This window comes from Fundulus heteroclitus, chromosome 9, assembly GCF_011125445.2.
Source record: "Fundulus heteroclitus isolate FHET01 chromosome 9, MU-UCD_Fhet_4.1, whole genome shotgun sequence".
Taxonomy (NCBI): domain Eukaryota; kingdom Metazoa; phylum Chordata; class Actinopteri; order Cyprinodontiformes; family Fundulidae; genus Fundulus; species Fundulus heteroclitus.
The window spans coordinates 11,909,495-11,936,463 of NC_046369.1; the positions used below are offsets into that span (position 1 = coordinate 11,909,495).

At 37.1% G+C, this 26,969-nt stretch overlaps 1 long non-coding RNA gene across 2 annotated transcripts; it reads right to left on the bottom strand.

Annotated features, from left to right (window-relative positions):
- Positions 1 to 1,184: 1,184 nt before the first annotated feature.
- Positions 1,185 to 14,870, bottom strand: LOC110367955. 2 transcript variants are annotated; one of them, XR_004931670.1, is made up of 4 exons: positions 14,709 to 14,870; positions 14,462 to 14,608; positions 14,257 to 14,345; positions 1,185 to 1,402 (listed from the first exon to the last, which is right to left on the bottom strand). It is a non-coding gene; the product is annotated as an uncharacterized LOC110367955 (long non-coding RNA). The 2 variants fall into 2 exon arrangements; XR_004931669.1 differs by having other exon boundaries at positions 14,462 to 14,870.
- Positions 14,871 to 26,969: the final 12,099 nt, after the last annotated feature.

The window sequence follows — 26,969 nt, forward strand, 5'->3', positions numbered from 1 at the left end:
AAGGGGACAAAACATGTTTTCCTTTAAGGCAAATACTTAATGAAAAATGTGAACTGCATTACAACAATTTAGAATATTAATGCTGAATAACCTTTTCTCTACATAACAATTTGTTTTGGTTGACTAAGATTAAAAGTCACTCTAATTTGGTCCCCTAACAATTTCAGTGACTGTTTTGTCTGCTGTTACAGCACATGTCATGGCTCTTTTGCCTTGCAGGGGTAAGAGTGATTGCCTCACAAGAGAACAGTGTAATAACAGGATTTTGCATGAAGTGACCCACTGTCCATCGATGAGAACGAACTGAGGATATAAGCACAGGTGATTCTATGAGACAGTATTGTTCACCCATCTTTAACTTTAATAACTTGGAAGTAATGGCCTTGAACACTTTAAAATTCTTCACTGACTGCCCAAATTAGTGCCTACAGAATTATAATTAACATCAACTATCATAGAGGAAGAGCCTAGGAGTTAGAGGGAAATGTCAGTACCCGTATTCACAGAGTCCTAAGACTAAAAGTAGCTCCTAGTGACGTTGTTTTAGGAAAAATCTTAGTTTCCTAAATTCTAAGATTTTTCTTAGAATTTTACGGTAAGATGAACGTTATTCACAAAGCACCCTAGACATTAAGAGAGACCCTAAAGTCAAAAAACGTTTGGAGTAGTGAGGAGGACTTTTAACAAGCCAAAGAAAAACAGAAACAGATGGAGCTGTTTGGCTGATCCACCACCTAAACAGTAGAAAAAATGAACATAACTTCTTTTACAATCATACAATTATTAATACGTAGATAAGATCAACTTTATCATCCCCACAGAGGGAAATTAATTAGTTTCAGCGGCCCGATGGGTTAAAGATGCGGCTCTAACAATTTATTGAGGATAAATTAATATTAAGAAAAATATTGAATAATCAAGAATAGAAAGTGGAGAAATTTCCAAAAAATATGTAATGATCTGAGACGGAGGACCCAGAAATCAGCCGAGACAAATCAGTGGCATTCGAATGAGGACTATATTCAACAAGGAGCACGGCTCACACAAAGCAACCACCTTTGCCTAGAACCGGAACTCCTGGAGGCAGAGACAACAGGTTAGTGATCTGGATTTCTCAACGTGCCCAGCGTGCTTGAAAGGGCCGAGATCACTAACCTTGAGAGAGTTTGCGTCTGGAAGGCCAGTGAGCCGGCGGGAGTGCTTGAGGGGTCTTTCTTAATACGTTTTTCCAAAAAGGGGGTCCGGGTCGTGACCAAGGGAGCAGAGGTTCGATGAAGATCCAGATTCATAAACAGGAGACCGGCAGTCCAAATCCGGCAGGTTCGGGGGTCCGGAGGCAGAACAGGTCGGATGTCCAGGCAGGCAGTCCAACTCAGGCAGGGGTCAGGCTGGTTCAGAGGTCCTAAGGCGGAAACAGGTCAGGTAATTAGGCAGGCACATGGGAATGAACGCTGGCAATTCCCTCAAACCTGGAAGCTAAATATATAGTGGTAGGAGCAGGTGGGCCAGATGAGTGATGATGAGGCTAGGGCAGAGCTGCAAAGGTGTGTGTGGTGAAGACTAAGTACCCGTGCCAATATTATGATAGAATACATACACACACACATATATATATATATATATATATATATATATATATATATATATATATATATATATATATATATATATATATATATATATTGCGTGATAATGTCAGCAGCCTAAATGGTCTTGCGTGATGCCTTCTCTTCTCTGGCTTTTGATTGCTACATGGAGTGCTTTTCACTTTCCAGGCTGGTGCGTAAAAGCACCAAGACATGCAGACAAAAAGATGCATCGATCTGCAGCAATACACTTGCCATGATCCATGGACCAGCACTCCTCCATTCTCCTCCCAGAGCTGTACAGACATATGTGCTGCTGCCCAATTCCATTTTTTCCACCGTTTCTTCTCCATTTTATCTTGGTTGTTTTGCCAAATACAAGCAAGCAATTTTAATAAAATCCCGACAGATGAGTGCACATTAATATGAAATAGATAAAGTAGTAAAATTATCATTATGACAATAAACATAACAAAAAGTGAATCAAAATGATAATGATGATGTAAAAAGGTACATTAGCATATTTTGAGTCTGTGACAATCAACTTTGCCAAGTTTCAACATCATGTCACACATTTCTCATAATTACTCTCTTTGATTAGTAGAATACACATTTGTGATTTTTTCCCTTGTACTATTGACCAATCACAGCTTTCAAAAGACAGCATCACACCTACCAACAGAGTCAACCACACCTACTCACTGAGATAAAAAATGTCTGCCATTTCCTTACTCAGAGTCGCTGTCAGCAACCATCTGAATCACTCTTAAGACTTCTAGGTGGGAATTTGTAGGCTAAGATATGAGTCAGTGGCGGCTGATCAATAGAGGGCACAAGGGCGCTGCCTCACCACTCACCGCATTACCTTGAATAAAACAATAAAATAGAATAAAAACAAAAGAAAAAAATATTTTGAAATATACTTATGCATTTGTGTAAGATAAATATTTTAAAGTTAATGATAAAGTTGTTTCATTCATCGACAATGTCTGATTGGTCACGTATTTCGGCCCTGGGTCGCAAAAATCTTTGCCCATAGACTCTCGTTAAAAGTTGTACATGCAAAGTCTTCAATACAAGAGATAGGACCAGCCTGGGGCACACATCTCCTGCGCCCAGAGCTGAATGCTGCTTGATTTGCATGCACCCTCCCTCCATGGGGCGACATCGGGGCTGACGTCACAATAAAGTTTGCCTGAATGACAGGTCGAGCTGCATGAGTTGGCAACGATTAGACAGAAATTTGAAATGGCATAAGAAAAAATTATAAGTTCAGTACAGTCACACAAAAACACACCTTTTGAGAGAACTTATCAAGAGAAGTTAGGGGTTTATGAGCTCGGACTTGATCAGCTAAATATCACAATTGTTCAGCATTCCACAGACAGAAGAAGACAATACACTGTCTTTTTCCAGGACCTGGTTTAGCAGCAATGCTTGACCAACAGCATGTCGTGAGGCTAATGCTTTTTTCTGCGTTCCCTGCCTCCTTTTCCAACAGCATCTGACCCAGCATGTAGACACGTATGACGGATTTAAAGCACTTTTCAGAAAAGGCAAAAAGACATGAATGGCCTGGGTCAGATGGTCTGATTCAAATGGAAAATGCACTGAGACCTTCCATGTTTGGGAAAATAAACATTTCCTCTCAACTTGATGAAGGCTACAGCGTGTAGGGATCCGTAAGCACAATAAAGAGGTTGACAAAAACAGGCACATTATATCAAAAATAATAGACTGTGTCAAGTCCGGTGGTGCATTTGAACTTGCCTGCGTGTCCATGATGAAAGTGAGAGCTCAGAAAAGCCGAGTGTTTTTAGAGGATTTGTGGATTTTGTAACATCACCGTCACAACCATCCTAGATTTCAAGCACAGAGTTATTGAGAAATTTGCTTCTCTCAAAGATAGGAGGGCAAAATGTATGCATAAAAAGTAGAACACTGTTTCTTTCGTTGCATTCATTCATGTAAATGCACTTGTGAATTGAAACTGAATGTCTATTTTTAAGTTATAGTCCCCCCCGGAGAAAACTCCACCAGCCGCCACTTGTAGGAGCTCTCTGAGAGGACCCTGGGAATCTTTTTTGAATACAGACACAGGTATTCCAACAAGGGTTCTGACTTTGTTTGCAGTTGGTGTTGAACAATTATCTCATATTTGTTGAACAAAGATTAGAATAAAAAATTAATTGTTGGTTAGTGATAATTTTAGCAAAATTTTGTTGTTAATTTACATTCCCAGGAAGTTATCCATGTCTCACCAGACAAGCAGATTGATTTCCTTACTTTTGTGACATATAAAAACTATCAGCTTCTGCCATGATCCACTAGTGTTTGTATTGATTTTGCATCCGCTATTTGCTCCATCATCCATCAAAAACAGACACAATGGACCCTGTGGGAAACACCATATTGAGTAAAATGGCTTTTATTTGTGATGGAACAGAGTATACAAGGATGTTGGAGTCTGTGTGAATGGGGAATTACTCTGTCACGCTGCCAGCTGCTCCATATCACCCCTGATTGTTTTACCTTCTCTCTGCCTTAGCCGCAACTCATTTCCTCTGATTAGCTCTTCTGGTTTTCATGTGATTTCTTTCCCCTGCGTTGGTGTATAGCAGTTATCTGTCCTCTCTAATGGTTCTTCCATTGGCTTCATACCTTTATGTTGATCCATTATGTCCCTGCTGCTTCCAGTTTAATCTCCTTGTGGGAGGCTATTTTTGTGAGCTTTGTAAGTTCACGTGGTTTATTTTCTGCTCTGCGTGCTCTGAGTTCTTTTCTGACCACAATTTGGAAGTTTCAGGCATTTATAAAGAGATCCTGTTGTTCCAAGACAGACAAGAATACCCACAACCTTTCAAACTGTTTTAATCATTGTTTCTAAAAATGTTTGTCTTTTAACAGCCTTTGAAATGGTGTACAAAGCTTAAAAGCCACAAAACATATTACACCAAGACGGTTATTCTAACATCACTGTACAACATATTTCCTTTTTGATTTCTGTAGTGCAGGAACTATGGCCTTCAAGTTCAAACTTCTGGGCACCAAACACCAAGTAATTAACCCCAAACTGCTTTTTCTCATGTCCTGTGTGATGCGGAACAGAGTTTAGACATCCCAAGTGGAGCTTTGCAATCATGAGCACAGGAACACAGCCACAATTATACACGCCTCAAAAAAAGAAGCAGCTTGACAGAATTGGTGTTCAAAAAACTTGAAGAAATTGGCATCCCTCTGTCCGAATCCCTGATTTAGAAATAATATAAGCATTACACAATTTTATGTTTTGTTCAAGTCCTATATGAACTTAATGAAATTGGATTCAGAAAAATAAGCAAAGCATTTACAATTACTAACCTATTGAACTTAAATATAAAGCTGTTTTTACTTTGTTTCTTATCAATCTAAATGTGTTTATATTTATAAAAATGTGTGAGTAAATGTAAGTAAAGTTTGACACATAACTAGAGATAAAATGCAAAAAAAAAAAGGTGTACAGAAAGAAGAAAGGAGAAATAACCAGCACACTAAATAAAACAGCACCCAAAATTAAAAGACTGCCATATTAGGTCAAAATAGCTTCAAACCACTGATCGGTTATCTCAGGACCGATCACCATAAACTAATTTAACCTCAAAACACAGTTTGATCACCATGCTCACTGGCTGCTGCAGCAGTATAAAACACACAAAAAGAACACAATGGATCCTGGATGGTTTATCTAAATCTAGTCCTAACCCAGCACAGATGGAAAGAAAGTGAAAAAGAAACTTTCCTTTGACATTATGTCATCTTCTTGGGATGGCTGGAAAGGCTGTTTGTAAATTAATGCGTCAGTGAAATGAGTGCAGAGCTTGTGGTCCACTTCTCTTCTATAGAGGGAAACACTAAAGGGTAACAACTCCTCAGTGGACTATAAAAAGGAGGAACCACCATCTCTTTAGATAATCTATGTTCAGGTTCAACAACTTTGGACTGCATTCTGCTAATCTAAGTTCTTGCCAGTATTGTGATCTACACAGACAGCAATACTTTAAAGCTTTCCTTAAGCTTCTTCTTTAAAGGTGAAGAAAATGAGATTGAGATCTATCAGATACACAGACAGCAAGATCTTAAACTTTCTAAAGCTTTTCCTTCGAAAGATGATAAGAGTGAATAAAACCCGTCAGCAAACTTGTTATTCCATTCATCCTGAGATACTCTGTTGTCCCAAACTGGTGCTGGAAAGAAGGAAGGTTGTGCATTGCAACTCTTTTATAACCTCAGTCTGTGACATTAGAACCACAATGAATGCTGTCAGGTGTAATCTGTCATTGTTTTACTGTACGATGGCCCCGAAAAGTCTCTCTCTTCTTTTTCCATGCTTTATACACAGTCTGCTGCACAGTGGGGCAGTGGGTACCTTTGTTGCCTTGCAGCAAGAAGGTCCTGGGCTGAGTCCAACCATGGGTCTTTCTGCATGGAGTTTACATGTTCTCCCTGTGCATGTGTGGGTTCTCTCCGGGTACTCCGGCTTCCTCTCACAGTCCAACAACATGACTGTTAGGTTAATTGGTCTCTCTAAATTCTCCTTAGGTGTAAGTGTGTGCGTGAATGGTTGTTTCTTCTGTCTATGTGTTGCCCTGCGACAGACTGGCAACCTGTCCAGGGTGTACCCTGCCTCTCGCCCAGTGAACGCTGGGCGAGAGGAACCAGCAACTCCCGCAAACCCCATGAGGGATTAAGCAGGTCAGAAAATGGATGGATGGATATACACAGTCTAGGGAGCTCCCAACTTGTCACATCATCACCAGGAGAATCCATCTGAAGGTTGGTTGGACTGCTCTCTGTTGGGGCCACTTCAAGAATTTAGTATGCCAAGATGATTCACTATGCTTTGATCCAAAATGTGTTTGCATAGTTGTGGATGTCATTAACTAATACAAAGGTTAAGTGACTGGTGAGATAGTTTAGCATTACTATGTACAGTGTAGATCAGCGGTGTCTAAACTTTTTGCCTATTGGGCCAAAATTGTTAAATCAAAAGTACTCAAGGCCAAAAGATGAACAAAAATCAACAACATAAACTAAAATATTTTGATTTTCCTTAACCTGCCCAGCAAAATCTGATCATTTAACACACACACACACAAATATAATAGATATAGAGAGATAGAGAGAGAGAGATAGAGAGGAGAGATGAATATAGAGAGAGAGAGATATAGATAGAGAGAAGATATTAATATATATTATATATATAAAACACACACACACTATATACATTACCACACACAATGTATATATATACATACACACACAATATATAAGATATACATACATACACACACACACACATATATATACATACATACATACATACACACACACACACACACACACACACATATATATAAATACATACACACACATATATATACATACATACACACACAAAAATATATTAGATATATATAGAGATATATATATATATATATATATATATATATATATATATATATATACACATACATATATATATATATATATATAACTGTATTTAGCCTATTTTATTAAACTAATTACAACCAGATTTTAAGGCACCAAAGTCTGTATTGGAGTAAAAGTTGCCCTGTTTACTATGAAATTAAAGCAAATGTAAAAAGCATGCTTTTTAAGGGACATTAAACTAAATATTTAATTGTAAGATTTTAACTTGTCTATAGTAAATTTACCCTAATTAAAAATATTTTTTTATCTGAATCAGCCACCAGTGCTTGTCGGCCAAATCTTTCTTGAGATGCAGTTGGAAGGCCGCAAAAAATCCGCACAGGGGCCACACTTTGGACACCCTTGGTGTAGATGCTTTTTTTAAAGCAACACTTTTCGCCACTAGACCAATAACGTTTAGATTTGGCACCGCTGAAGGTACTGGCATCACATGTGAGAGCAGACAACTTTGGACCAACAGACTGAGAAGCCATCGAGTTACATGTAAAGACAAGGCTACATTCACCCCTGTAGATTATCCCCAGAGTCTCCCATTGAAACAGATAGGAAGAGGATGAGGCAAAGCCAGGGGAGAGGGAGATGGAGCTCCAGGAGCCATGGAAGAGACGGAAGGGTGCAGAGAACAGGCACAATCATCTCATTATGAAAGGGTCCAGGAACTTCAGAGGAATAGAGTTGACATGCAGGTTTGTGAACTATATTTATTGTATTTTGTAATAATAATCATGGTTGTGACAAACTGACTTGAGGATGATGAAAGTAGAAGCATGTAAGGTCAGCTCTGGTGTTGAAGTGGAGCTCAGACTTCTGTAAAGCAGCACTCTAAGTCACATGACCCGTTCAGAGCCAGATCCACACCTCTCAAGTTCCATAGGCAAGTTTTGGAGAAGGGCAGCCTGCACTGAACATCCATACGCTGTATATTGACCGGAATTTTTTTTTTTATATTTCAAGTTAAGCTAATACTTTGGTCAAAACATACGTTGCTGTCATGTTGGAGAACAATTTCCTGACCCACATGCAGAATCATGAGGAGGAGGAGATTTAAATGATTTATTAAACAAGTTTAAGCTTTCAGGGGACAAACTTTGGGTGTCCCTCAGGCTGTCTTGTGCAAAGATAGTAGGATGAGAAGGGGGACATGATCCTGGGGGCCAAATCCTGAGATTCCAGATTGTGGAGAGTGGGATAGAAACAGGCAAGCTTGATGGAGAGTGGGCAAGCAGGAGCAGGTCGTGGGAGCTGCGAAGAACCAGACAATGAGGTAGGTGGATTATTTTGGCCGTATCTTCAGGCGAGTCACCTGGGGGGAACTAACAAGGCTGACCAGAGATCTTAGAATGACTCTTTAAGATTTCAGACACATGATTGTTTTATTTCATGACGAAAAGCTCAGCAGGCTTGAGTTACCAACCAAGGGGAACCATCAGGTGAAGAATGGTCATCCAGCAGCTCCTTATAAGCCTGGCTGCAGCAAATTGCAATTGCTCACAGGTGTGCTGCCTGCAGTTGCTTGGGGCACACCCTCCAGCAGTAGTCCTCTCAGGAGAAAGACTCACTCAGCCACATCAGGTACACAAACACATCTGCACACCCCAGGATCATGACAGCCGCTGTGTTAAACAGCTACTACCCATCGTTAAGGTAGTGTACAAAAACATGTAAAACCAAGGTGGTTACTCTGACATCAGTATATAAACTATTTCATTTTTGATTTCTGCAGCATATAAACCATAGCATTCCAGTCCAAATGTCTGGGTCCCAAACACCAAATGATTCACTCAGAAATGCTTTTCTCATGTCCTGTGCTCTACATAAGTTCGACTCTTATACAAAATCCCTACAGGCAAACAAAATTTAGACTGAAATGTGAAAAAGTGAATAATATTATCAAGTAAGGTTCATAATTTCACATCAATTTTCAGAGTTATATCAGAGGGTAACTGAATGCCACAGTGCTTAAATTTTAAACTTCAATAAATCATGAAACTCCAGACGAGTTCCGATTAGATTGGGCTGGCTGCAGTGCCAATCAAGTCATTGACATTCCAGTCCATGAGCTTTCTGCAGTCCTGCGTTGTACACTTTGATGAATATTCAGTTTTCATAGGTTTTCCAACTCTATCATTGGTTTTGGGGCTTCATCTTGATCTCAATTACATAACTGAAAAGTGTCCTACATAGCTGTCTTTATTTTGCTTTTACTTACTATGTTCACAGTTAAAATGACCTAAAACTCCATATGTTGTGGTTCCAAACAAAGATGTGTGTTGTAAGGACTCTATTGTGAGACATCAACAAACAAACAGATAATCATACAGACTTGGAGGCTGAAATAATACCAGCAGAGGTATCACTCCAGGTAAGAAAAGAACATGACTGATTCAAGTACATGTACCTGTATTTTTAAATTACTGACATCATCAGTAGGCTCAAGGGTATGAAAGATTTATTTTTTTTTGCTCCATGGTTTGTACTTTTCCTCCTCCATTACACTTAGGACATGTGGTATGAATAAAACATGTTCTCTGTTTCTTAAGACACTCATGCAGAGCGAGAGTCCACTGCCCTGCTCAGGTACCTCTTCCTCAGGAATACAAACATCTTACTGCAGTGTATTTCTTCTTTCTTCTTGTTTAAAGCTATTCTACTCAGATATTTAATCTCATTGAGTCTGACTGTGTTTCAGATTCTTTTGAGATAGAAAAAGGTATGTTCTTTCACCTAAAAGCAGACTTAGCAGTCTGTTTTTTTTTAATAATAGGGAAGGACAAGGTTAACTCAAAATAATTTGGAGTCAATGCTCTCATCATCTCTATTGAAAGTTTTGTATTGCTTCAAAGATATACTAGGACTTTATTGTGAGTTTAAAAAATAGTTGCATAATTACACAGTGATAGAGTGGCTAGCACAATTGCCTCTCACCAAGAAGGACATTAATCTAACCCCCTTTGGAACATTTCTGTTTGGAGCTTTCATTTTTCCTGCAGATACTGAGGCTTCCTCCTACTGTTGAAAGAGTTAGCAAGTGAAAATGCAAAGAACGTTTTGCATAGAACTGACAAGATATTATATTACCAAAGAATTAAGATCTACTTTATTATGTTTAAGTTCAACTTTCAACTGAAATATATGATGGCAAGAGCCAATGTAGCGCATAACACAAGAGAGCTTTTAACTTTAAAATGCGCAAAAAACTTAGAAACAATCTGCTATTTCCAGCTAAGCCAAAAAAGTATTAAAACCCCTGACGAACTTAAATAAAAAAATAAAATAATAATTTAATTCAACGATTTGTTTCTGGTGGGAAATGAGACAAGCATCTGGCAAAAAAAGGAGTAATTTCCATATACAAAATGGCCGAAAAATGCAACTAGTTTTCTAGTCCCAATCTGGGGATCATTTCTGAATGTCATTCCCCTTAGCTGTTTATTCACTTCCAGTCTTGCAACTATCAAACAAAGGCCACTAAAATATTAGTTTTTATTTACATTTTATGTATTTTATTTTTATTTTACATATACTATCTTTAAAAATCATTGGAAAAGTTTATTTGGCATTACAGCAATAAAAGCTTTTTCCTTACCACTTGCTTTCCTGTGTAATAACTTGGGGAACATCTTTGCCTAAAAGTCTGGCTTTTAAATGCTGTATAATGTTGTAATTGTTATCTTGAACATCAGTGCCCAGTAGCCTAAAAATTCCTGCCACAGAGTTATAGCTTAAGAGTGATTCAGATAGTTGCTCGGAGCAATTCTGACTAAGGAGGCAACAGAAATTTTTGGCTGCACCCAAAAAATGCCTTTTGGGGAAGGACTCTTTAACCAAAGCAAAAGTGCGTCAGCAGTCGCAATGCCCACTGACGCAAGAGTTAGGGTGTTTGTCCTGTAACCGACTGGTGGCTGGTTAGATCCCCTGCTCCTACAGTCTTAATCGTTGTCTCACCCACATTGCCTAATGGTGGTGGTCAGAGGGCCCTGTGGTGCCGATGTATGGTGGCCTCACTTCTGTCAGTCTTTTCCCGGGGAGGCTGCAAATATTTTCCACTTGAAAACATTTGCTAAGGGGCTCACTCCAGCCTAGCATCAACTCTCCATCAACACTCATTCAGTGCCAGAGCTCTGGAAAAGATCCATCCTTATTCCAGTTCCTAAGAAAGCTTGCCCCCAGGTAAACAATGACTTTAGGCCAGTGGCTCTGACCTCCAATGTGATGAAGTCATTGGAAGTAGAGCTACACCTGGATCAATATAAATTTGCAGACAAAAAGGCACAGAGCAGAAGGGATGCCATTTTAACTATAACACACCTCGTTTTAAAACATCTTGAGACCCCCTCTACATACGCTACAATACTTTTCTATTGACTTTAGTTCTGCCTTTAATTCCATTCAGCTACATGTTCTTCTTAAAAAAAAACTCATTCAGTTGAATGTAAATCTCTTTTTAATCAAACGGTATCATTCTTTTCTGCCAAACAGGCCACAGCAGGTAAAACTGAACTTGGTGTTTTCTGACACTGCTCTGAGCAGCACTGGTGCCCCTCAGGGCTGTGTCAGTTCACTGTTTTTATTTACACTGTATACCAATGATTGTGTCAGCTATCAGACTAATCAATATGTGGTGAAATTCTCAGATGATATCGTAATACTTAGCCTGTTAAACAGTGATTCCAATCCAAGCAGTCATGGATCAGAAGTTGGTGAATGCGTTAACTGGTGTGATGCTCATAAATTATACATTAATATAGAAAAGGTGATGGAGATGCTGGTGGACCCCAACACGACTGGGGCTCTACACTCTTTCATGAGGAGTCAATGCTGCTTGTCAAGACTTGATGCAATCTACTGGGTTTCCTTAGATGGGACATTTTTTTGACCAATGTGTATAATCTGATTGAATTTGACCTTGGAAAATGACTTGAGATGGCATGTTTCATGAATTGGTGCTATATAAATAAAATGTTATTGAATTAAACATTGCCCATAATGTGTACATGTAAACATCTCACCATAACTGAAACCATATCTGTTTGACATTGTATTGTATATTTTTATGTATGTTTTTATTTATAAAGAAAAAAAAAGTTAGGTCTATTATTTTGAGAACAACATATACAACTACACTTTGCTGACATTGTTTACTCTCCTTTATCAGACGTTTTAGGCTAAATTACTAGCAGCAAACAAAGAGACTGTACTCTATCACACTAAACAGCATTAATTCAGCTGTATCCTCATCCAAATGACCAAAGTCATTAACTGCAGCATCTTCTCTTGAGTTTACTGCAGGGTATCAGACATGACAAGAAAATGAAAGTTTTGACAGAAATGTCAGCACTTATTTGCTACTGTTGTGCATGTCATGATGAAAAATATCCAGAAAAAGACTTAAATTGTAAGAGTCATTTATTTTGTTGCTGATGTTGATGAAGTAATATATTTGTCCAAAGTCATTCAAGTAACGGCTGACAAAATCAATCAAATAGCAATAAATGTATGCCGTGACAAAAAAATCATCAAAATAAGTCACTCAAATGCTGCTCTTTCAGAATGTTAATAAGGTGCCATTTCAGATGACTAATTAAGGTTTATTCAAGACTTGTTTTCTCATTACAACTGGACTCATCTAAGAATTACTACTCAAGCATTTTGATAAACCTCAACTTTAAGATCAAACATCACGGAAGTTTTTAAAAGCAAAGTGCAGTTGTGTAGGTCTGTTTAAATTCCACTTCTGCTCACATTGATTATTAAAAGCTAATAAGACTTTATTCTGTAATTTCTAGGAATCAGTATGAAAAACAATAAGCCAACATAGAAAATGTAAAAATGTGTGTCAGATTTTAGTATGTCTACAAGACCCTGCCTCCATCCTTAACACTAGTAATCACTGATAAAGTTAGCTTATATCCATTTCCTCAAACAAAAAAAATATGCTTCTAAGTTTGGGCCCATGCTTGTTTGTCTTGTTTTGCAATAAAAAAATAAATAAAAAAAAACAGTACAGTTCCTTGTGAAGTAGCTACTATACATCATGGGTATTTTGCATTTAGGCTAACATTTATGCCTATGCCTTTTTAATTATTAACAGACTCCAACCTATGATTTAGAATAGAATGATTGTGAAGTGTATTAAACATTACAACAAGTAATACAGATGTACTGGAGTTGTGACTTTTCTGCCAATCATCTATGACTTTTGGTTGCCCTTTTAAACTTATACAAAAATGATACAACATCTGAGTTGTTTAAATGGTCAATACGAAGATAACTTCTCTCTTTAAGGTAACTCCTTCAATCAAAATAGTTAAGATGCTCTTGAGTTAGGATGATGCATTAACCTACACACACCTTATTTTGTTAATATTTTATGTTCACTCGCATGAGAATAAAACTAGTATTTCAAGAGAGTCTACACACACAGAGCCTGGGTCAAACCCCTGCCCTAAATAAGTGAGTGTTTAGATTGATGGTAATGAAGAAAACCCTAAATTTGGTTGGGACAATGGAGTCACTGAAGAAGCATCTCCATTTGGTATCACACTTCAGTTGAACTCAGATATAGATATTAAAAGAACAAGTAATTAACAAACCCCAAGATCGGGGATTCCTTGCCAGGTTATTAACCCCTCATCCACACAAAGAAATGCCATCATTCCCTGTGTCACAGGGCCTGGCAGAGATTATTCTGAACTTGGCAGTAAAATGTTTTGCTATACTTGAAATGCATGTTCCGAGCTGAATATGCCCAGTAAAGAATTTAGGTCTATGGCTTCATCCAAATACCCTTATTGAGTAAGGACTCTTTAGCCGAAGCAGAACTGTGTCAGTATTCGCTATTATAAGTGCTGTCCGAATAGTGCAATCAGTAAGGAAGGAGGTAGGAAATGCATCCTCCCGTGGCTAGTTTAGCCTATGAACAACGCCCCTTACCAGCGCCAAGGAGCCTTAAGGTACCCCACTACTCTTTGTGTGACATGATAAGCACAGCCCACCTCACAGAAATCAGCAGAAATGTCCGGAGAGAAGAGAGAGCACATAGTTTATATAAATTATAGTTGTTTTTTTTTTTTAACAGAGTTTGTTCCCAAGATCCTGATTTACATCCAAGTTATTTCTTCTCTGACCACCTAGTAAGTCCTTTCCTTCCCTTAAATCAAGTATTCTTATTATCACCTACCTTTGAGACCAACTTGATTTTCTCTTCCTTCAGATGCTGCAGAGCCTTTTATCCACCACCCTAGCTGTCTTTTAAAGGATGTGTTTTACCTGCAGTAGAACGGATGAAAATGGATAATTTTATGTTGATTCTGACACAAATAAGTATCACATTTTTATTATTATTTTTCAGTATGTATTATATCAAAATCTCACTTATCAATCACCTTGGGTGGTCAATCAGGTTTCAGTGGTGGCTAATGTTATCCCCACCACCTTGGCAAAGAGCAAGCACAAGCCATAAAGCGAACTTCTCCAGTCATCACAGGACAGCAATCCGAGAGCTGTGTTTCCAGATCCCACTGAGCTCTCATCTGGGAACCCAATGAGGAAAAAAATAACCTAAGTGATGATTCCCAACCAAACCAGGTGTCACAACCACTCTGGGCAAAGACAGGAGTTCACCACAATTACTTTCTGTGACGTCCACAGCTTCTTCTGTGGCTCTGTGTTTATGTTGCTGCCTGCAGATGTCACGATCTGTTCCCTGTGCTGTTTCAGCAAAAATCAACTGATTTTCTGCACCTGTGACTGCTCTAATTACCGTTGCTGTCACACCTGTTTGTTACTCTATATAAACCTGTCTCTTTCAGAGCTCAGGTGCCAAATTCTCAAAAACCTTGTATGAGTAGACCTTGCAATGTTACCTGCCTGCCTTCCTTTAAGTGACATTTTAACATAATGTTTTTTTTTCAGTGTTTATTTTCAGCACAAACGGACAAGCCAGATAAGCAACATGACCTTTGTAATTAGTGACAATTAGACTAAATGAGGGTTAATAAGTCCAATTAAAAATTATTGTAATTTGATTGATTTTCCTAAAGTGTTTTTGTACATTTAATAGCCTTAGCTCTTAAACTTGCATGTTTTCACTCAGAACTATTATAGTTTACTCTAATAAAATATCTGGTAATTGTTACACCATGATTTTATTGGTTAAGTTTTAATGATCAGTTTAGCCAATGTGGGGTAGGAAGCAAAACACTCCAACTCATCTAATTTATATTGATTTCTAAACCCCTGAGTATGGTTCGCCTTCTGACATAATTCTAGAGTCATTTAAATATAGCAAAACAACAATAATCACTTTGACCTTCTCAAAGGACTACTATTGACTCTGAAGTGTACAGTTTGCACCTGGGCTTTACATTAACAGCTGTTGTACAAACAAAGAGTATGCCTTTCTGTGATTCAGCACTCTTCTGACAATGCAGGAGAAAATGATGAGAAGTGATTAGCATGTGTCCACTGAAAAACACTACCAAGCCAACTAACAAACATAAATTGGTTTTAGCACAGTAACTATTACACAACTCTTTCAACTTAGGAATTACAGGTCATTTACCTTTGAATCCAATAATAAAGGTGTAAACGTTACTCCATCCACACCTTCCAGGTGCTAAATTAGCACTCTGTATATTTAGTAGATCCTGACAATCAAAATCCAGGCTTATGTTCCCTGTGGGATCAGCATACTGTCAAGTAATGAAAGTGAAACTCGCCTGCCTGGAATCAGTGATGTGCATGTTATCTACAGCTGTAGTTTTCAGAAAAGTAAAATGACTACATAATTCTGGCAATGAAGGATGGGTCATTGACAGTCACTAGGTGAGTTTGAGGATGTCTTGTTACATTGTCACTTTATTCAGGGTTGTTACATAGATGTATACATTAATTTAGATTATAATATACTATAACTTGTTTTTCTGACAAACATGTCCCTATGGTAATGTGGTAGGATAGCAGTGTAAGAAATGATCTGATAAGGTTTAGCATTGAATTAAAATGAAAAAGCCAGTTTTGATCATGATTTTATCCTTCTTCTAGTAGACTTGTGTTGGCTAGTGTGCCACTAATAAGTAAACAAGAACATTAACAAATCCCAAAGGAGGACCAGGACATATTTTTGTTTAAATTTAACACAAGTAACTTTAGCAAAATTGGTACACAGAAGACGTCAAAGTTGAATTCCACCCTACACCACCCTGTCAAAGTCCCAGCCTGAAGAGACCATGATAATGGACCCATTCCGAATTTAACATAACATTCTTTATATTGTGTTCATGTAAACTGAAAAACAAACAAAAATGTCGAACAGAAAAATTATGAAGTATTTTTTGTCTCCCATCAAATATGGAGAATTAAATAATTAGAAACGGTACAACAATTTCCTGGTAGTATTTTCCTTACATCCATTAATTTGGACCATTTTAAAGCCTATTATTTGCATTGAGAGTCCAAAGACTTAAAAGGATCTCATAAATCAAAGATATAAGTCAAGAGACTACAAAAAAAAAGAAATAAAAAGTCCACAGCATTATATGTTTATGGTGCAATGTAGTCAGCCATAAATACCTCGACAACACATGGAACAACAGGGATATTACGAAAGTAAAAACCTCAATGTTTATCCGTAAATGATGAACAAATGAAAGAAATTTGTCAAGGAAGCTGCCAGAGGGTGACGGCAGCACTGCTGGTTTTGTCCTGCATGTGAGAATATGCTGTATTCTGCATATGTAGTAGCTGGACTAAGGCCTAGGGTTGAATGACAGAAGACTTTTCTTCCAAAGAAAACATCCAGGCCTGGCTGAAATCTCTTAAACCCTTGTGGGAGAATGTGTTATGGCCTGATAAAACTGTTTTTAAATCTTTATGGCACGACTGCAAACGATGTCTTGCACAAAAAGACAATACCAGCTCTACCAAAAGAACACTATACCCACAGTAACCATACTGGTGGCAGCATGGTACTTTGTGTTTAAAAATAATAATATATTTTATTTGTAATGTACATTACATCTCCAACAAATCTCAAACTGTGACAGTTGATAGACAAAACAACTTATTAAAATAAGCATGAAGACATAAAAAATGCATATAAAATACACAGGTAAAGGTTTTGAGCCCATTAAATACAAAATAAATAAAAGCAAAACTAAGCATTTAAAGGAGGCCCCATGATGTTGAGGAAAAACATAAACACGGTTGTGGGCATCAATACAAAATGTGGACTTTCCTGACTATAACAGAAAAATTTAGGCCTATTCTGATAGTGGACCCTCCACCACACACACTCCATAAAAAAGGTGTATTATGTGAAGCATACAACATGTGTATGCTGCTGCATGCCTACAGTAAGAAAAACACCTGATGTGATTCATAGTCAGTTCAGGTGTATGCAGCTGCATGTCTTGAGCACAGCAATAGTAAGAAAAACACCTGAACTGACTATAAATCAGTAACCAAAGGTCTATACAGCATGTAACCTCACAGAGTGTTGTGAATGTTGGTAACAACCAATAAATTATATTTGAAGGAGAGCTGAGTAAGACCCTTATGACTAGAGTATTTATAAAATACACACAGTCAAGAGACTTCTTTATGATTTTATCCATTTATTTTCATACCCCTTGGTCATCCTAAATCTTACCAAGAAATCCAATGTTTTCTAAATTAAAACAACACAACACCTGTAAGAAAATCTGAAAGCTGCAGATGAAGATAACAACAAGAAGAGACTTGCTGTCGAAGAATAAAGAACGGATGCAAAATGGCCTATACATATTCTGTGAAGTGAACTGAGCTGAAAGTCAATATTTACGCCATCGCTGGAAGTTCAACATCTAATAACAAATCAAAGCACAAAAAATGCCACAAATCTTTCATGAAAACCTCTAATTCAAATGTCCTCAAGAAAATTAAATGTAAATAAGTAAAGCTATACATCTTGGTTATAATACAGTTTTTTTATGATTGCATGAACACTAAAAACAAATTAATTACATATTTATCAACACCTTACACTCAAGGAGCAAAATGTTGGACCAGATTTCTCTCTCTCTCTCTCTGTCTCGCTCTCGCTCTGTATATTGTGATGTATCTTCCCTTCTACACTGCAACTCCCGAGCACTAACTGACAAATCACCAAACCCATGAGCCAGTTGATTAAACACACACATCAGGTGTGCAAACAGGATTTATTTATTGTAGACACACCAATCAGGTTTGAGCACGACAAAAAGGCAGCAGGTGAGTTCACCTGCTTTCAACCTAAAAGAAAGAAGTCTGAGGAAGAAGAGTGAGAGAATCTGTGGAGGAAGATCAGGAGGAAGAGGGAGAGGAAGGCATGACACAGGAGGAGAACGTCAAAGAAGAAGAGGACCAAAGATGTCAAATGTCAGCTCTGCAAGGACTGATCCATCATTCAAGATGGCTCTTCCCACGTTGTCTTGCCAATGAGGATATTGCCTTCGATGTTGATGGAATTCTCTGGCCAGATCCAGCTAGTCGAAGCGATGTGTGGTATTAACTGTAAATGATGTTCTTCAGATTTTGTTTTTTTTTTGTTTTCTTCTTTTACTTTAGAGTACTTTTAACCTGTACTGGTACTACAGTATTTTAATTTGTCTATTTTCTGGGCTTACAGTGTTGGGACATGTTTTGCTGTGACTGTCCATGTAGACTGATTTTAGTTAAGAAGAGAAACAAATCATATCTTCAGTTGTCTACAGGGTTGATGTATTGTGTTCGGTGAATTTAACATGTATATTTTCACTGTCTCTGTGTACTTCGCTTTCAGTAATCTTATCACTGCAAGATACAATTGGTAAAAGGTGTTTTAAATTAAACACAGCAGTATGCAATTTGTTCAGTAATATTCAAGCTTTATGAAATGTCTGTGTTTCATATGCTAACATAATATGGCTTTTATAAATGTCTCTAAAGTTTTTATAAGAGTGTTTGATTTTACACAGGATTTGAGGTGTTCTGCATGTTGTCTGTGTGATTGTGCTAATTGTGTGTATCGTTTTGAATCTGTGAGCCCTGTTTTTAAAATCGTTTTGAAGCAATGGCAAAAAAAAACTGTAAAATAAAAACATGTTTTTTTTTTTGTCTAATCAACATAAAACAGAGACATTTCCAATATAATAATGACAAAAAAATAGAACATTTCAGCACAGAGGAATGAAAGACACTGATAAACTTAAGGGTTTAAGTCAGCTAGAGAGCATGAAATTCAAAAGCCCAGTGACACAGCTATAACAGCTGTCATTTGCCTGGTGCAGCTCTGAATCCAAGAACTATGAGTAAGGACAGAACAGTCAGTAACATTTTCCACTATTGTTCTCAATTCTTGTCCATGTTCCCAGGACAATAGGGTAAAAGGGAATTAGTGATGCACAAACTCTATTTGTGCATCACTAATCACTACAGCACTATTTTGTGCACTACCATAAATGCATGTGAAACTGGAAATCTTTATAGAAGGGACTTTTGTCATGAAAGGGTTCAGCACCTGGTCATACCTGCATGCTAGAGATGCACCAATATTACTTCTGACCATTACGATATACACTTTATTTCTGATATTCAGAACATTACAATTTGATTTCAAAGGAATATAACCAATACCACAGGAACCCTGTTTTAATCCAACATTGTGCAACAAAAAATAATCAAAAAGGGGTGCAGGTTCCTTGAAGAGCCAATACTAGACTATCTCCATTTACATATCCTTACATATATCCATTAACTGTTAATTGTTTTTAAGTGAACTAAAAATAAAGTGTATCAAGGCTGCTGTTTGTTAAAACATCTAGAATCAGAAACAGCTTTATTTGCCATGTATGTGTACACATAAGAGGGATTTGACTCTAGATTGTATAATGCTTACTTACAATGTGCTGACTTGTACAATAATATAATAACAACGGTGCAGTAATGAAAAAAAAAATCAAACACAGTTTGCGGTATAGAAAACAAATATGAACGCATTATAAACAAGCAGTAAGCTGAGACAATAATGCAATGGTGCAATGAGTGGAGACCAAAAGATGCAGTAGTAATTATTTCAGTTGTTGTTATTATTATGTATATATTGGAGGTGGAAGTGATGTACGGATGCACATACATATACAACCATACATGTACATAGTGTGATGTGTGCAGAATGGGGATGCTGAAATAAATAAGAATTATTTATGCTGTTATGTACACGAGGTAGGTAAATTTGGTATACAGTATATACAATATGACAATATGAAACAGTACAGACAAACTGTAAAAAATAACCAGCACTTTCTTTTTGTCAGAGTCAGCTGTTCATTAGAGGGATGGCTTGTGGGAAGAAACTGTTCCTGAGTCTATTAGTTTTGGCTTACAGTGCTCTGTAGCATCTTCCACAAGGGAGAAGTTAGAACATGTTGCAGTCGTAGAGAGATAGGTTTGCAGTGTTTCTTGTTTCTAGAAATGTATAAGTCCTGAATGGAGGGGAGTTTGTTTCCTTACTGTCCATGGTAGTCTGGCCCTGTCCTTTTTGGTTTGTTTACTGAAGGCATCTGTTCAATTAGAACATATGTACAAACTGCTAGATCTTCACAAAGTGGTGTGTTAAGTCATCATCTAAAACCATGTCACACACAGAAGTTCCTAGTCTTACCTGTGTTAGTTCATCAGTGTAGTCAGTGTTACACTGACTACCTTGTCATCCTCACCTAATCTGACAATGTCTTCTTCAGGTTTCCATTTAACTGCATCTGCTTTGTCTACAAAGAGAACAAGAAACAGAAGAATCCTATTGGTTTGAAGTTATAGTCTTTTATGTCTTAAACTAGGGTATTCCAATATCTTGTGGAATTTATGGAATATGTAAATCTTTGTCACAGTGATGTTACACCCTAAAAGTAGGACATTTCAGTAGAAGCATGGAGTGGTGTTTTTTTTGTTTGTATTTGTGGTTTTTTTTCTTTATTTCATAAAGACATGCAGTCAGAATTAAATGCTTTGGCAAAATTAAGTGCCTGTGTAGCATCGATGTTTAAAACATGCTAATAGTGTCATGTTTTAGGTTTTTGTTTGTTTTGCTCTGGACTTTTCTGGATTTTTCAGCCTGTCACCTCTCAGCCACTATCCAATCAGTTTAGCTACCAGTCAATTAGTTCACATCAACTCTACATCAACTGTCTACCTGTCAACTTATACCTGCTTCAGCCATCTCATCACTGCCAGAACATTGCTTCATTTCTCGTCTCCTCCACACTGCAAAAACAGAGCTAAAAGTAAGTAACATTTTCTTCAAATGAATGTACTTTTCCTTGATTTTAGCAGGTGAATAAGACTACTTGCCAAAGGAATAAGATTTAGGCACTTAAAATAAGAACAATTGCAGTGTATCTTATTATCTAATTTCAGGGGTAAAAATACTCATTCCATTGGCAAATAGTCTTATTTAGCTGCTCAAATCAAGGAAAAATACATTCATTACAAGAAAATTTTACTTACTTTTAGCTCTGTTTTTGCAGTGCAGTTTGATGTACCCTGCCTCTACCAGATCCTGTGTGCTCAGCCAGCTGGACTCTTCTGACAAAGGTCTCCTGAGTCTGCATGCTGCAGTTCTGTCTGTTTCTCCGTGAGTTTCACCCTCTCGCTCTGCCCGTTCTGGTGGTTCCCCGGTCCACATCGCCTGTTTGGATCTGTCACTGCCTACATCTTCTGGTCCTCTGCTCACCCCTGCCTACCAGCACCTTCATACATAACTCATTTGCTAAATTTGTTTCATCTGGCCTGCCAGACCTGCCCTTATTTCTTCCTCTCAATAAACCTTTTAAAATACGTAACTCTGTGTCCGGCTGAATATCGGGTTCATCAGCAGTGAAGCAAATATACATAAAACATAAGCAAACATAGTATCTGACGTGCTGATCATCAGAAAATCAAAGAACCTACTAATTAAACTTCTGGGATTTTCAAAAACATCTAAAAAAATGCTGCTGAGTTTTCTTGTATAGCATAAGGTCACCCTCCTTTTGCACTATGATATATTACCATTCCTCTGCTTTCTTATGTTGTTATTTCTTGTGCTTTACTGCTGAAGAAATCTGTGCCATTTATTAGTTCCTTAAATATATTTTCGTCTACAGCAGCACAGGAATGTTCTTCCTGAATAAATATGTTCATATAGTGTCAGCCATAAAGAAGAACGGAACTGCAGAACAAGAAGAGGACAAAACATGAGCAAGAACAGGGATTTTTATATGAAGTTTGAAGCTCCAAGTTTCTTTCTAGGTTGCAGTTTCTTCAGAAGTAGGATGACACTAATACTGTCACCATTTGACTGGGTAAGCCTTCACTACGTAAATGACATTCAGTAGAATATCTTGTTTCAGTTTATGCTCCACTAATCTGGAACAAACTATCCCAAGACTGCAAAAATGCTGAAACCCTGATTTTTTTTTTTTTTAATCAGGGTTAAGAACCCATCTGTTTAGAACTGCCTTTGACTGTTTGAGTTAAACTATGAACTAAAACATCATTAATTTATGTCTGTGGTCCAACTTTTCATCAGTATTCTCCATTATAATGCAATGTACATTTTAATGTTTTCTTTTCTTATTTTTTCATCATGTAAATCATGTTAAATTGCCTTGGTGTCAAATATGCTATCATTAAAAAAAAACTTGCCTTGCCTAAAATATGCACTGGATTTGCATTATTAATGCAAGAATGTCTGTATGTGACACATGGAGTGAGCAAATGAAAGAGCACATCTAAGTGCAACAAAAGCAGTATTTTATGTTGTTAAAGTAAAACTTTAACACTCGATGCTCAATGTTTGGGTGTATGATTACCTGCTGTTGGTGTGTTGTCCTTTATACACTATTCTGGTCATTTGTTGAAATGACTGCATCCTGTAAGTAAAAGGAGAAGGGATGTATGTCAAAGTGATTTATGTCTGTTAGAGAGTCGATGGGTTAAAGCTGTCTTTTAAGACATGTGTAAGACACCTCCCATGAAGAAGCTGTCTCCATGGAAAAAAAAAAAAACTGTCAGTATATGAACTACAAAAAAGCCCCGCCTCACTCAATTTTAATGTTAATGTGCAGTATATTAGACAATGGCACCACACAGAACAAAAGAAAATGCTGACAAAGGTGAAGCACTGAAATGTATTTGTTGTGTGAATTTATGAGTGAGTGCAGCCATCCATTAGGTGTTCTTTTCTTCATGTGAGTAGTTGAACGGGGTAATCTTTGAGCTCACTGGATACTTTTCTGATTAAAACTGAAGTATAGAAATCTTTTTTTTCTGTTTCCTCTTTTGTTTGAGCACTCTTGATGCAAATCAGCATTAATGATCCACAGTGGGCGATTAAAATGACGGGCAAAGTGTTTTCCGATCATTTACAATGGAAGGAATAATTTCAAAAGATGCAAACTTTGTCATTATAGCTTTATTTTTCCGTGCTCCAATAGAAAGAAATGCTAGCTAAGTTTCACTGTTGCCAATAGTGTTTGACTAACGTTTTGTTTTTCAGACCGTTTCTATTAAAGATATTTTGGAGAAAATAAAGGAAGACATTTTGATATTCTTCAATGGAAAAACCTAAAGATGCGTCTGAGTCAAATGGGTTTTATTTAATTTTCTCAAGTCATGGAATCCGACGAGCCAAAGCTTATTCTGCTAGAAAGTTCAGACTGACATGACAAATTTAAAAGTTTCCATAAGGCTCCTTTACATCACTCTAAGGTCGCACCAGGGCATTGGAATTTGACCAGGTTTGTGGAGGGTCTCTGCATGAGCTTGGAGAGATAATTCAGAATTCATCAACAATTCAGTGTGGTCCCCAGCAAACATGACCAAGTTGGCACGTTTCCTAATTGTTTTGAGCATATTATGATCTTGATGGGTCATTATCATGATGATATGACATGTGGATCCTGAGTGGTGTATGGGAAGCATTGTAGTAGCAATGGCATCTTATTTATGCCGTCTGGGTACACCAGTGGTGAAGAATCATAAGAGAAAAACAGAAGGACTGGCCACATTTAAGGCTACAAACATATCATGCCCACATTGCCTTGGCTGTGTTCCAATTAGCCTATTTTTCTGATATTTTTAGAACCATTGCTGTACAACTTTGCTATAAAAATGATCTCAATCTTTACCTGCATATTTAGGCATTGTTCTGGTGGAGAGGGTGGGGGTCTGATGCAAATCTCCAGCAATGCAAATCTCCAGAAATAATTTAGTAAGAGGGAGAAAAAAAGAAGTGCCCAGTGAGAACCTATACATGCATAGGCAACAGGCAAACTCTGTGCAGAAATACAGTTTTTTTAAGCTGCAATACAAATGTCATATGTTGTTGTCAAAGATGAGGGTGACAATGAGAGAGGAAAAGGAGAAGAGGGGAAATATATGTATATTGAAGCTGCACATGGGGTTTGCACCGCAAACTAAATATGTAATTTACAGAAAATATCCTTACGCATATGTGAACTTGGTCATCCTACTCTAAAACTGATTCATCCCCGTGGTTGTATCAGTTTTAGAATAGGACGACCAAGAAAAATATTAAGAGGAAAAGAGAGCAATATGGTCAGGTTTGTCTTTAGACTAAAATGAGGTTCTTGCAGAATTGCCACAGTTCAATAAAGTTCAGTCTTCAAGATCTGGGGAACTGTTCAGAACTTAATTTAATAGAGAAAAAAAACAAGTTACTTGCTCAACAACATAATGCATACAAAATTAACGCAGAATTCTTGACAAGTTATCCTTGTGACAATTACATACTAGTGTTCTTTCCTGCTTTCTCGTGGGATCACTTGTTTTCTGTTCTTTCTAAACCAGGCACAAAGTGTTCCAAATACTATTTAAAGAAAGACATTTTTTATAACAGCCCAAAATAATTAGAGAAACTGTGTTATGTGCCATAAGACACAGCTCTCATTTCATATACATAGATATGAATGTAACTACATGCAATATTTCAGATTAATATTTTGTTTCTACGATAATGTTTATGTTCATGTTCACTAAAAGGGTGCCAATGAAGGTAAACTAAAATAGGAGAAATAAGATCTTTTTTTTTTTATTTCAGAACTTTACATCAGCTGAAGGCCTTTAACTGCATTTTTGGACTTCCTAATAGTAAATAATTACAATAGTCCAGCCTTGAAATAACAAATGCTTGAATTGTTTTTTCAACATCACTCCTTGATAGGATATTTGTAATTCTGGCAATATTCCAGAGGTGAAAAGGGGAAATTATTTGTATCTATTCAAAAGGCATGTCCTGGTCAAAAATAGGCCACATATTTTAAGTCATCCAGGTTTCCATCCAATAGAAGTGATCCAGGTTTTTTTTTTATTTTTTTTTTTTACTTTATTCCCAGAGGCCAAGTTAATGCCATCCAGATTAAGTGATTGATTAAGAAGTTTATTTTTTGAGGACTCTGGTCCAAAGATTACAACTTCTGTCATGTCAGAATTTAAATGCAGGAAATTTAAAGTCATCCAGCTTTTGATGTCATCAAGACATGAGTGCAGTCAAAGGAATTGATTGGGTTCATCAGGATTTATGGATAAATTAGCTGTCATCAACATAATAGTGGAAATTAACCCCATGCTGTTTGATAATTTTGCCAATCAGAAGTATATATATATATATGTATATATATATATATATATATATATATATATATATATATATATATATATATATATATATATATATATATATATATATATACATATATATATATATATATATATATATTAAAGAGAATTGTTCCAAGGACTGAACCCTGTAGTACCCCACAAGTGATCCTAGAGTGTGAAGAAGATGTATTAATACCATGAACAAACTGGAATCTGTCTGATAGATACGATTTCAACCAACCTAATACTTTCCCCTTAACCCCTATAATATGCTCAAGTCTTTGTAGGATAATATTGTGATCAACTGTATCAAATGCAGCACTGAGATCTCACAGGACAAGTATAGACACAAGTCAATCATCTGAGGCCATGAGAATATCATTAGTGACCTTCACCAGAGCTGTTTCAGTGCTATGATGAGCTCTGAAGCCTAACTGAAACTCCTCAAGTAGGTCATTACTTTGTAAATGTTCACAAAGTCGATTAGCAACTACTTTCTCAAAAATTTTAGATAAGAAAAGAAGATTAGATATAGGTCTGTAATTTACTAACTCATCTTGATCAAGAGATGGTTTCTTAAGTAAAGGTTTGATAACAGCTACTTTAAAAGCCTATGGTACATATCCATTTATTAAGGATAGATTAATCATGTCTAAAATAGGACTACTGATCAAAGGGAATACCTCCTTAAAAAACTTGGTTGGGACAGGGTCTAACATACAGGTAGAAGATTTAGATGAAGCTAAAATTGTAGATATCTCAGAAATCTCTACTGCTTCTAAACAGTTCAAAAACTACACAGGTTCTAAAGATTCCTCCAACGCTGCCTCACTTACTGAGGACAAGGTAATCATGTTTAGGAGGACGCCATTTATTTTATTTTTAATGGAATCAATTTTATTTATGAAGAATCCCATAAAATCATTACTGCTAAGAGCTAAGGGAATGGATGGATCAACGGAGCTGTGACTCTGAGTAAGTTTGGCAAATGTACTGAAGAGAAATCTAGGATTATTTTTATTTTCCTCAATTAATGATGAAAAAAATGCTAACTCTAACTCTGCAAATGGTCTTTTTATACAACAATAGAATAGATTAGGTAGGATTCCTCCTGGTGTGTAGAGCACCATTTTCTCTCCAATTTCCTAACATTGTGCTTCAAGGAACGCAGCTCTGAATTAAACCAGGCAGCCAGCTTCCTGTGAATAATCACCTTATTTTTCAAGGGAGCTACAT